We start from the raw sequence: 10336 nt of genomic DNA on the forward strand, positions 1-10336 counted from the left end.
ATACACAAGTCATGAGAACAATCGTTTCTGGAAGCTGGAAAAGAGAATATGATGGTCAACAATGGTTTCAGTATCTGTAGAGAATTCTTATTTCTTACAACTTAGAATAATTGTGAAATATTACCATATTTATGTATTTGCAATGTATGGTGGCTATATTTGTATATTTTACATATTTAAAACATTAAGATGCATAAAAGTTCATCAATAAGCTATATTTGCATTTTATTCCTATGTAAATATTGTTTTCTTTCAGATGCAAGCAACATATTATGGCTTTATTTTCTTATTTGTATTTGTTTTATTTAGTTCTTAAAAATTGCCCTTCTTTTTTCTTCTACTTGTGTTTGTTATGATAACTCTTATTTCTTACATAATTTGATTGACTCTCAGATTCTATCCAGACCTACATTTTCCCCTTGACTCTCGTATTGCAGTTCTTCGTCTCATTTCTTTCTTTCTTTCTTTCTTTCTTTCTTTCTTTCTTTCTTTCTTTCTCTCTCTCTCTCTCTTTTTCTTTACTTTATTAAAATACTGAGTTTATTTCCCATGTGTATTTTTGTCTCCCTACCATTTCCACATCTGACCACCACTATTACTATGTCCTATCAAAATACGCCATACATGCTTAAAACCAAGTAAAGGCTGAGCATTGTGGCACTCGCCTTTTATCTCAGCACTTGGGAGACAGAGTCAGGTGGATCGCCGTGAGTTCAAGGCCAACCTGGTCTCGAGAGTGAGTATGCCAGTCAAGGCCTTGTGTTGAAAAACTAAAAAACAAAAAACAAACAAACCCAAACAAACAAAAAACAAACAAACAAAGTAAAAAAACAGCAACAACCAAGCAAACTGTGGAACTTCATCTTTGAAAACTAAACAGGCATTTTAGACAACACATTCTTGCCAACAGAACTTGGACAACATTTATCAAACAAAGTAGGAAAAGTTCTCACTTAGCTTCATAAAAGGGACAGCCAGATATTAACTGTTTAAGAAATGAAGTAAGACACAGTATTTCAAACTGTTTAAACCATTTTCTTAAAGAGACTTCTTTCACTGCCAGAGATCTTGAATAGCCTCTTGGTCAGTCATCAGGAAGCAATTCTTCACATAATTAATGAACTTGGCTTCCATTTGGAAAGAGAACTACCTTTGTCTATACTTGCTTGCATTTTTTGCCTTAGTTATGGATGCTTTTGATGTTTTAGGAGTTTTTCCTGTTTTTTGAAGGACTCTTGACCCTTTTATCTTGGTGTTGATGGTTTTAAGTCTTTTTCATCTGGGTTTGATTTTTGTACACTGGAACTTTTTCTTCATCAAAAATCATCAATTTCTTCTTCATCATCCTCATTATTATCTTTGCCACCATCCTCATCATCTTCTTCAAGTTTTCCTTTTTTCTGTGGGAATTGGTTACCACCTCCAGGGGCAGATCACTTTCCAGACATATTTATGAATTTTACATCTTCCTCACCCTCATCTTCGGATTCTTCATCTTCCTCTATAGCTAATAGCTGCCACTAATGTGCACCAGCCCTGACCCACACTTCAACCTTAAGACCACAGGTGGTGTAATTTCAAAGCACCCAAGGGAAGCCATTTGTTGTACAGACATTTTCAAAGTTGTCAGTGTTCCTTTAATTGGACTGCCTTCATACTTCATTGCTTCTGCCTCTATGACGTCTAATTCTGCGTTTGCTGCCCTAAACTGACTGTTCTTAATGATAACTGGTGCTCATTTTCACCATTATGCACTGTAAAGTGATAATCTTAGTCAGCCTTTAGCTCACAATTGAAATGGTAGTTCTGCAGCCTAAGAGGGCTATGTCCATGTCTGTTGAGTCTTCCATGAGAAGGAGGTGCACTTGGGTGTTAGAGAAATCAGAAGAGGAAACTACTTACTGCTGCTCAGAACAGACATGCAAGACAGAATCACACCAAGCCCCTTTCATTTCATAAATGTCCCTGGATGGCTCCTTACTTTCCTCAACTTCACATCATCCCATTATGTTAAAAGTATGGTTCTTGGGGAGCAGTCTGAACAAAGGCTGATTAAGATCCACGTTGTGAATTCTCACACAGGGTCCACATTCCATCTTGGGTGCCTGTTTACTGCTAAAAAGCAGGAAAGCATAGCAGGAAGAAATGAAGAGTCTTTTCAGGAAGAATGTATTCAGAGTTTTATATTCATTCATTGTCTAGGCCATCCTAAACTTCTGCATTTTAGCGAATGCCAACAAGAATTTAAGAATGCCCAAATTGGTGCTAGAAATGGCTCAGTGGCTCTGTTTTTCCAGAGGACATTGATTTAATTGCTATCACACTCATGTTGCCTTCCAACTATCTGTAACTCCAGTTATAGTGAAGTCAACATCTCTTCTGGTTTCCTTTTTGACATCTGTGAGGACTACATGAACACAGTGCATAGATGCCAGCAAAACACACATACACATAAAGTAAAAACAAATATAAAACAAACAAACAAATAAACCCTAAAGAATGTCTAAACTATGTTTTTTAGTACTGCATGAAATTTGTGTCATATGCTATCTGTTCAGTGGATGAGAGGTGCATCATAATGAATTGTAATTATCTGTGTTTAAATTTTACTGCTACTTGGTAACTATTCTGAACTTACTCAAGATGCAGCTATTTCTGTTATGGCACATCAGCATCTCCCAGCTGTTCTTTTAATGCTTTTGAATTCTTGCTGTCATGAGGAATAGGATTCTTAATTTTAGATCCTAAGCTCACTTGTTGGCTTCAAGACAAAACATTTTTAAAAATTATTTTTACACAGTATAGTCTAACCATGGGTTTCTCACCCCCTAACTTCTCCCAGATTCTTTCCACTTCCCTACACACACAATATAACTATATGCCCCCCATCTCAAGCCAACAAACAGGAAAAAAGGAAACAAACAAACAAACAAAAAAACCAAAGCAAAACAAACAGTCCAGAATGTAAAAAGAAGAAAAATAGAAAAATAACCCATAAGTAGTATAAAAACACAAAATTGGCAACCATAATATTCAAGCAGAAGACAAGCAAGACAAAGAAAATACCCAAACAAAGAAATATGAGACACAAAGACTAAAAAAATAACATTGAGTTTATGTTGTATTGGCCATCTACTGTAGAACATGGGGTGAAGCACATACCAGGCTTGCCCAGGCACAGGTCAGAAGGGTTCTAATTCTAAGAAGGGGTAGTGGACACAGGATCCCATTCCAACCAGGAAACTGTCTGCAATTGACACCCACTTAAAAGAAAAAAGTAGTCCCCCCCCCCCAATTATATCTCTTTCCGATATGTTTGCCACACTTAGGGACAAAACTTTAGCTTGCAGCTACTTGAGCCAATCTCTCCTGAACTGTATCATGACAATTGATAGGTCTGCTTCTGACATCTCCATTCATGAACTCTATGCTTGCATGGTGTTTCATTCATCAGCTGGCTGTTTGGGCAACTATAATTTTCAGGTGAATATACCTAGTGAGTGAATAAGACTAAGAGACACTACAGAAATAAACACTACAAAAATGACAATGCCTTATGGCATTGCTTTTCTAAGAAGGCACTTCCTAAGAGCCCATAGTCCACTCCAGCCAGGGAGTCAGGTAGGCTCATTGAAGATCTTCACCTTTCCCTCAGCTCCTCCAAAACCAATCACCCAGTCTTACCCCCAGCTCTGTAGCAAACCTGCTACAGCCTTCCACTTCCCAGCCCTGCCTTCCTCATCCCCAGTGGATCACATAGGTCTTCCTCTCCTAACTCTGTCCACCACTAGTTATTTTATTCCATCCCTCAAACACAATTGATGTATCCCTAACTCTATAGAAGACCACTCTCTGTGGCCTCTCCTCATCTTCTGACCCCTGTTACCAAGGGACTAAGCCAATCCTGGGGGAATATTGTACATTATTCTTTAGACCCCCTCAAGGCCTCTCCCATCCTTGCCCATCATCATTTTTAACTGTAAGCTCCTAATACCTAAAAACATAACATAGCAGCAATCCTCGGTGCACACACCTATCAGAAGAATTTCCTAGAGAGGGAAATTCTGTACTAAGAACTAGAGAGGGAAACAAAAACCAAGGAATAAAACATCTATTAACAAAATAAGAGCAGCTATCAGAAATGAGGGTTACAATCTTCCCCAACCCAGTTGCCTAGATATCAGCATACAAACACAATCAGTAACAGCCAGAACACTCTGTCTCCTCTAGAGCTCAGCAGCCCTCTACCAGCAGCAGGTCCTGAGAAATCCAACATTGCTGAAACACAAGGCCCCTAAAATGGTCTTTATGAATAAAATAGAGGCCCCTAAAGAGAGGAAGAATAAGGTGCTTAAATAAATGTATGAAATCACAAACAGTAAAAGGAAAATAATAAAACAATTCAGGACCTGAAAGTAAATATAGAATAAGTTTAAAAAAAAATCCAAACTGAGGGCAATTTGGAAATGAAAAATTTAGGAATTCAAACAGGAACCTCAGAGGTTAACATCATCAACATAATATAAAATATGGAAGAGAGAATCTCAGGCATTGAAGACACAATAGAAAAAATGGATACCTCTGTCAAAGAAAATGTAAAAACAAAGAAAACAAACAAACAACCTCTTTGTACAAAACATTTAGGAAATCTGGGACACAATACAAAGAACAAACCTAAAAATATAGGAATATAGGAAAGAGTAGAATACCAGGTCAAAGGTACAGAAAATATCTTCAACAAGATCACAGAAGAAGATTTCCCCTACCTGTAGAAGGATATACATATCATGGCAAAGAAGAATAAGGAACACCAAATAGACTGGGCTGGGAAAGAAAGGCCCCTGGGGACATAATTATCAAAACACTAAACATTTAGAACAAAGAAAGGATATTAAAAGTTGCAAAAGAAAATGACAAAGGGACATATCAAGGCAAACCTATTGAAATTATACCTAACTTCTCAATGGAGACTTTAAAAGTAAGAAATGCTTTATAAAATGCTCTATATATTGTTAAGAGATCACAAAATTAATATCTATCTATAAATTCAGCCATACAGAAGGTAGTAGAAGGAAACTATAATCTAAATATGTTAACAACACCTAGGAAGTTAAATAATACCTGACTAGAAAATCAGTAGAAGGGAAGTGCACTGACACATAACCCCCACACAACAAAATAGTAAGAATCAAGAAAAACTTCTCACTGATCTTTCCCAGTATCAATGGTATCAATTTCTCAATAAATAGACACAGAATAACAGATAGATGTGAAAACTGGATCTATTCAAACACTCTGTAGCATGAAATATAGACATTACTTCAGGGTAAAAATGGGAAAAGATATTCTAAGCAATTGTTCCTTATAAGCAAGCCAGTGTAGCCCTTAATATCTGACAAACTATACTTTAACCTAAAACTAATCAGAAGAGACAGGGAAGAACACTACATACTCATTGAAGAAAAAAAAATCCACTAAGAGGACATTGTAATTCTGAACATCTATGTACCTAAAACAATGGCACCCAAGTTTGTAAAAGAAACTCTACCACAGATCAAATTACATACTTACCATCACAAATTCATGATGGGAGTCTTCAATACCCTATTCTTTCCAATATATAGGTCATCTGGACAAAAACTAAACAGCAAAATGCTAGAGCTAAGAGATATTATAAACCAAATGAAACTAACAGATATTTAAAGAACATTTCACCCAAAGACAAAAGAATATACCTTCTCTATGACTCATGGAAATTCCTATAAAATTAATATATACTCAGACACAAAGAAAACTTCAACAGATATAATAAATAACTCCCTGCATCCTATTAGATCAACCCAGAATAAAGTTGAACATTAAAAACAACAGAAACAAGAGGAAACTTACAAACTCAGAGTAACTGAACAATTTTCTTGAATGAAAAATCGGTGAAGACAGAAATTAAGAAAGAAATTAAAGGTTTCCTTGAATTGAATGAAAGTGAGTACATAACATACCAAAACTTATGAAACACAAAAAATAAAGATCTAAGAGGCAAGATTATAGCACTATGATCCCACATTAAAAAAGAAGCCTGGAGAGATCTAATAGTAATTTAACAGCACACTTAAAATCTCTAGAACAAAAAGAAAAAATCACAACCAAAAGAAGTGGCCAAGAAATAATCTCAGGACTGAATTCAATAAAATGGAAACAAGCAAAAAACATTACAAAGATTTAGCAAAACAAAGAGTTGGTTACTTGAGGGAAAAAAGATTAACAAATTCATATAAAAATCAACTAAAAGCTAGAATAAAAATATCCAAATTAATAAAATTAGAAATGAAAGGGGAAATATAATAAGGATACTGGGGAAATCCGAGAATTGTAGAGACATGCTTTAAAAACCTGTACTCCATGAAATTGAAAAAAATGTTTGAGAAATAGATAACTCTATACATGCTGCTTACCAAAAATTAAGATCAAATGAACAATTTAAACTGACAATAAGCCCCAATGAAATAAGTAATCAAAAGTCTGCCAATAAAAACAAAACCAAAAAACCACAAGACCATATGGTTTTAGTGCACAATTCCACCAGATTTTCAAAGAACAGTTAATGCCAACACTCCTCAAAGTATTTCACAAAATAAAAACAGAAGGAGCCTTGCCTAAATCCTTACATAAGGCCATAGCTTCCCTGATACCCAAACCACACAAAGACTCCACAAAGAAAGAGAATCATAGATCGTTTTCCTTTAGAAAAGGATACAAAAAATTTCAATAATTATGGATCTAATGAAAGAATACATCAAATTGAGCATCCATTATGAACAAAATGTAATCCTTATTAAAAAAAAAATAAAAAAAAAAAAAAACAAAACACATGCCTTCCTTATTAGATTTAGAGAGGGACACTGTTAGAATCTGTGGCCTTATTTGGGTTTGTGTGGCCTTGTTGGAGGAAGTATGTCATTGGGGAGGGGGTGGTGGCTTTGAAGTTTCAGATGCTCAAGCAAGGCCCAGTGCCACTTTATCTTCTTGATGTCCACTAATCTAGTTGTAGAACTCTCAGCTAACTCTCTAGTACCATGTCTGCCTCCATGCTGCCTTGCTTCCCACAGTGACAATTATGGACTAAATCTCTGAACTGTAAGCCAGCTGCAATTAAATGTTTTTTGTTTTGTTTTGTTTTGTTTTGTTATAAGAGTTGCCATGGTCATGGTATTTCTTCACAGCAATAGAAACCAAAGCTAAGACAAAATCCAACACCAAGTCATGATAAATGTCATGGAAAAATTAGGGATACAAGGCACATGCAACAACATAATAAAGGCTGTTTATAGCAAGCCTATAGCCAACATCAACTTAAATGGAGAGAAACTCAAAGTATGTATCATCACAAAAGGAATAAGTAAGAAAACAAATATAAATTTTCTCAAGAAGGATCCATCTTTGGTGGATAAACTATATTTTGTACAGCTCTCCTGTTTAGTATACACAGCAAACTGCAATGGCAGCTCTTCAGCAAAGCTATAGTGCCCTAGTTCTCACAATATCCATTCTTACATATATGGCTTTTTAAAAAATTTACTGTGCAGAAGGGTCCTTTTTGGCAAACCATCACATCTGAGCATGCATCAGAAATTAAGAACAAGATTAAAAACTTAACTACACTATTAAGATTTTCAACAAGGAGAACAGAAAGCCTTCAACATGAGTTCACATTGAAATAGTATTAGTGAGGGCTGCCTGCCAACATGGATCAGCAGGTGAAAGCATTTACTGAAAGCCCGATGACTTGTATTCAATCACTAACACCTACACTGTGGAAGGAGAGAACAGACTTCTACAAATTGTCTTCTGACCTCCACAGTCTTACTATGATACACACCTGACTACCTCCCCTCCCCCCAACAGACACAATATATCACAAAGTATTAGTGGTTTCTTCCAGATGAAAAGATTGCTACATGTATTTTGTAGTTGAAGGGTTTGTGAACTACAATTTTTAAAAATCCTTTCTTTCCTTCCTTCTTTCTTTTCTTTAATAGTCTCACCATGTAGCACAGACACACCTGTATCTCACTATGAAGACAGTATGTCATCACTAAGGATGACACTGAGCTAAGGAAGAGCCTTGTGATTGTGTCTCTTGAATGCAGAGGTTGGAGTCAGTTGCCAACAACTCTAATCTTCTTATGTTAGAAAAATCTTTAGCAACACCACACAACTTTATACTTAAACATAAGTGTTAGGTTATGTGACTTCATCCACGCTGTAATCTTTGTTGCACTCCTGCTTACATGGTGGGTACCGTGCTGACACTACGATGAACAGGTAAACCTTTGCTTTTACGGTTTATACTTCAAGTGATGGAATCATATGAAAACCTAATACAGTGTAGGGCCCAGCTGTGCATGTCCATAATCTCGCCGCTGGAGAGCAAGAAGGAGAAGGTTCACTGCAAATTTGAAACTAGTCTGTTCATGAGATGCCACTCAGACAGAACTTTGTAGGGAAACCTTGTGTTAAAAAAATTTTTTAAAAGAAACAAGAAAAAGAATGGGAAAACACCCACAATCGTCATCCCAAAACCCCACTTCTAATAACTAATATAATATCAATCAGACTGACAAGTGGCAGAGAGAAAAGCAAAAAGGTAAGAAGCTGCTGTTATGTGAGATTTCACCTATAGGCCAGAGTCATGGTGTCAGAAGGAAAGCACAGTTGTTTGGATGCAGGACCACCTGCAGCGGCGGCCTTCGTGATGCCCTGTGTGTAGTTAGTGGGTAAAGGGGAGGAAGAAGAATCCAGGTCTCAAGGGGTTGCTGATAGTACTTTTGTTCTTGGTTTGTCTGTTTGTTTTGTTTTTGTTCTGAACGACACAGGTGAGGCAGGAAGAATTGTTGAGAAAGAGTATAACCCAGGAGAGAAGCCTGGGTGTTGTGCAGAAAAGTATAGCATTAAAGACGAGAACGATGGCACTAAGAGTTTGTTCTAAACAAATAGAAGGTGATAAGTTCATTGGGTTAATACAGATGTGCATTTAAATATGCAAAGTGTAAAAAGCAGCAGGTGAAACCGATAAGAAAACATTCTTTTCAAATATTGGTATTGAAGTAAATGAGATGTTGGGTAGAAAAGACATCTGTGTGAAATCACTCCCACGTGTCAGAATATGTTTTACAGATGCTATCCAACATAGGAAGTGCATGATATTAAGCCGTGGACAGTATTGCTAATGAGAGAATGGTGCACTCACCATGAAAGACTATCGCCACCACATGTTATGGCTGGCATATCACATTAAATTTCAGCTTTTAAAATTTATCCATTACAAATGGAGGAGTGTATTTGTCTGAGAAAATAATGAGTTTTGTAATCTTGTTATGCAGTATACTGTGTCCTTGATAATGTCAGTCACTATGCTACAGGATGTGTATAAAATTCTGATATTAACATTTAAAATGAATGAGACGGGTATCTCCATTTGAAGAATGCAATAGGGGAGAAGTATCCCAATGAATTAGAAAGGGAGAATCAATTTTATTTTGAAGTTGATATTTTCTAAATGAAGAGAAAACTTAGTTATTAACATTCATTGATATGGTACTTAGAATAACTCTGCATTTAGTAAAGCAACACTAATAAATTCTTGTCTAGTGCCTATGATTCCCTGGCCATGGGTTTTTAACATATTTCAGTATCAACAATAAATTATCTCGTGTGGAGCCAGTTTTCAATTCAATCAAGAGAGTAGTTCTTTGCACACATAAGCAGTGTTGCCGATATTGTACCTATGGGCACTTATTGCCGGTCAGCTCAATGTTTCCTTCAGGGTTAAGCTCTGGGCAGCATGCATCTCTTTTGTCATTCAGGAACCTTCAGAAAAATCTCCCAGCACTATGAAAGATAGGCATAAGGAATAGAATTTCTTAGGTTATTTCAAGACTAATTTCTCTGTATCATGTAATCAAAGTGAGTGGGCCTTCAGTAATAGGGTGTCGCCATCTTCTTGTTTATGGCTAGCAACCAAGAGAGATGGCCAAAATCTGCCCTGCTTTGGTGCTTCTGGAGTGTCTTTAGCTAATAACCTGTAGGGAGGTAGCTTATGCTTGTCACTAAGATTTTTCTTTAATAACTCATGACATCTGGGAGCAAAATTTTTTTCCATGCAGGATACCTCTGTTCAATCTCAATCTCTCTCTCTCTCTCTCTCTCTCTCTCTCTCTCTCTCTCTCTCTCTCTCTCTGTGTGTGTGTGTGTGTGCGTGTGTGTGTGTGCGCGTGTGTGTTTGTGTGTATTTGTTTTTTAGATTAATTTATAAAGTACTAAAGTACTGGGTTCTTTA

The 10336-nt window shown here is 36.5% G+C and overlaps 1 pseudogene; it reads right to left on the reverse strand.

Annotated features, from left to right (window-relative positions):
• Positions 1-1038: 1038 nt before the first annotated feature.
• LOC127183723 (nucleophosmin-like) lies at positions 1039-2021 on the reverse strand (annotated as a pseudogene).
• Positions 2022-10336: the final 8315 nt, after the last annotated feature.

The sequence above is a fragment of the Acomys russatus genome, chromosome 31, assembly GCF_903995435.1.
Source record: "Acomys russatus chromosome 31, mAcoRus1.1, whole genome shotgun sequence".
NCBI lineage: Eukaryota > Metazoa > Chordata > Mammalia > Rodentia > Muridae > Acomys > Acomys russatus.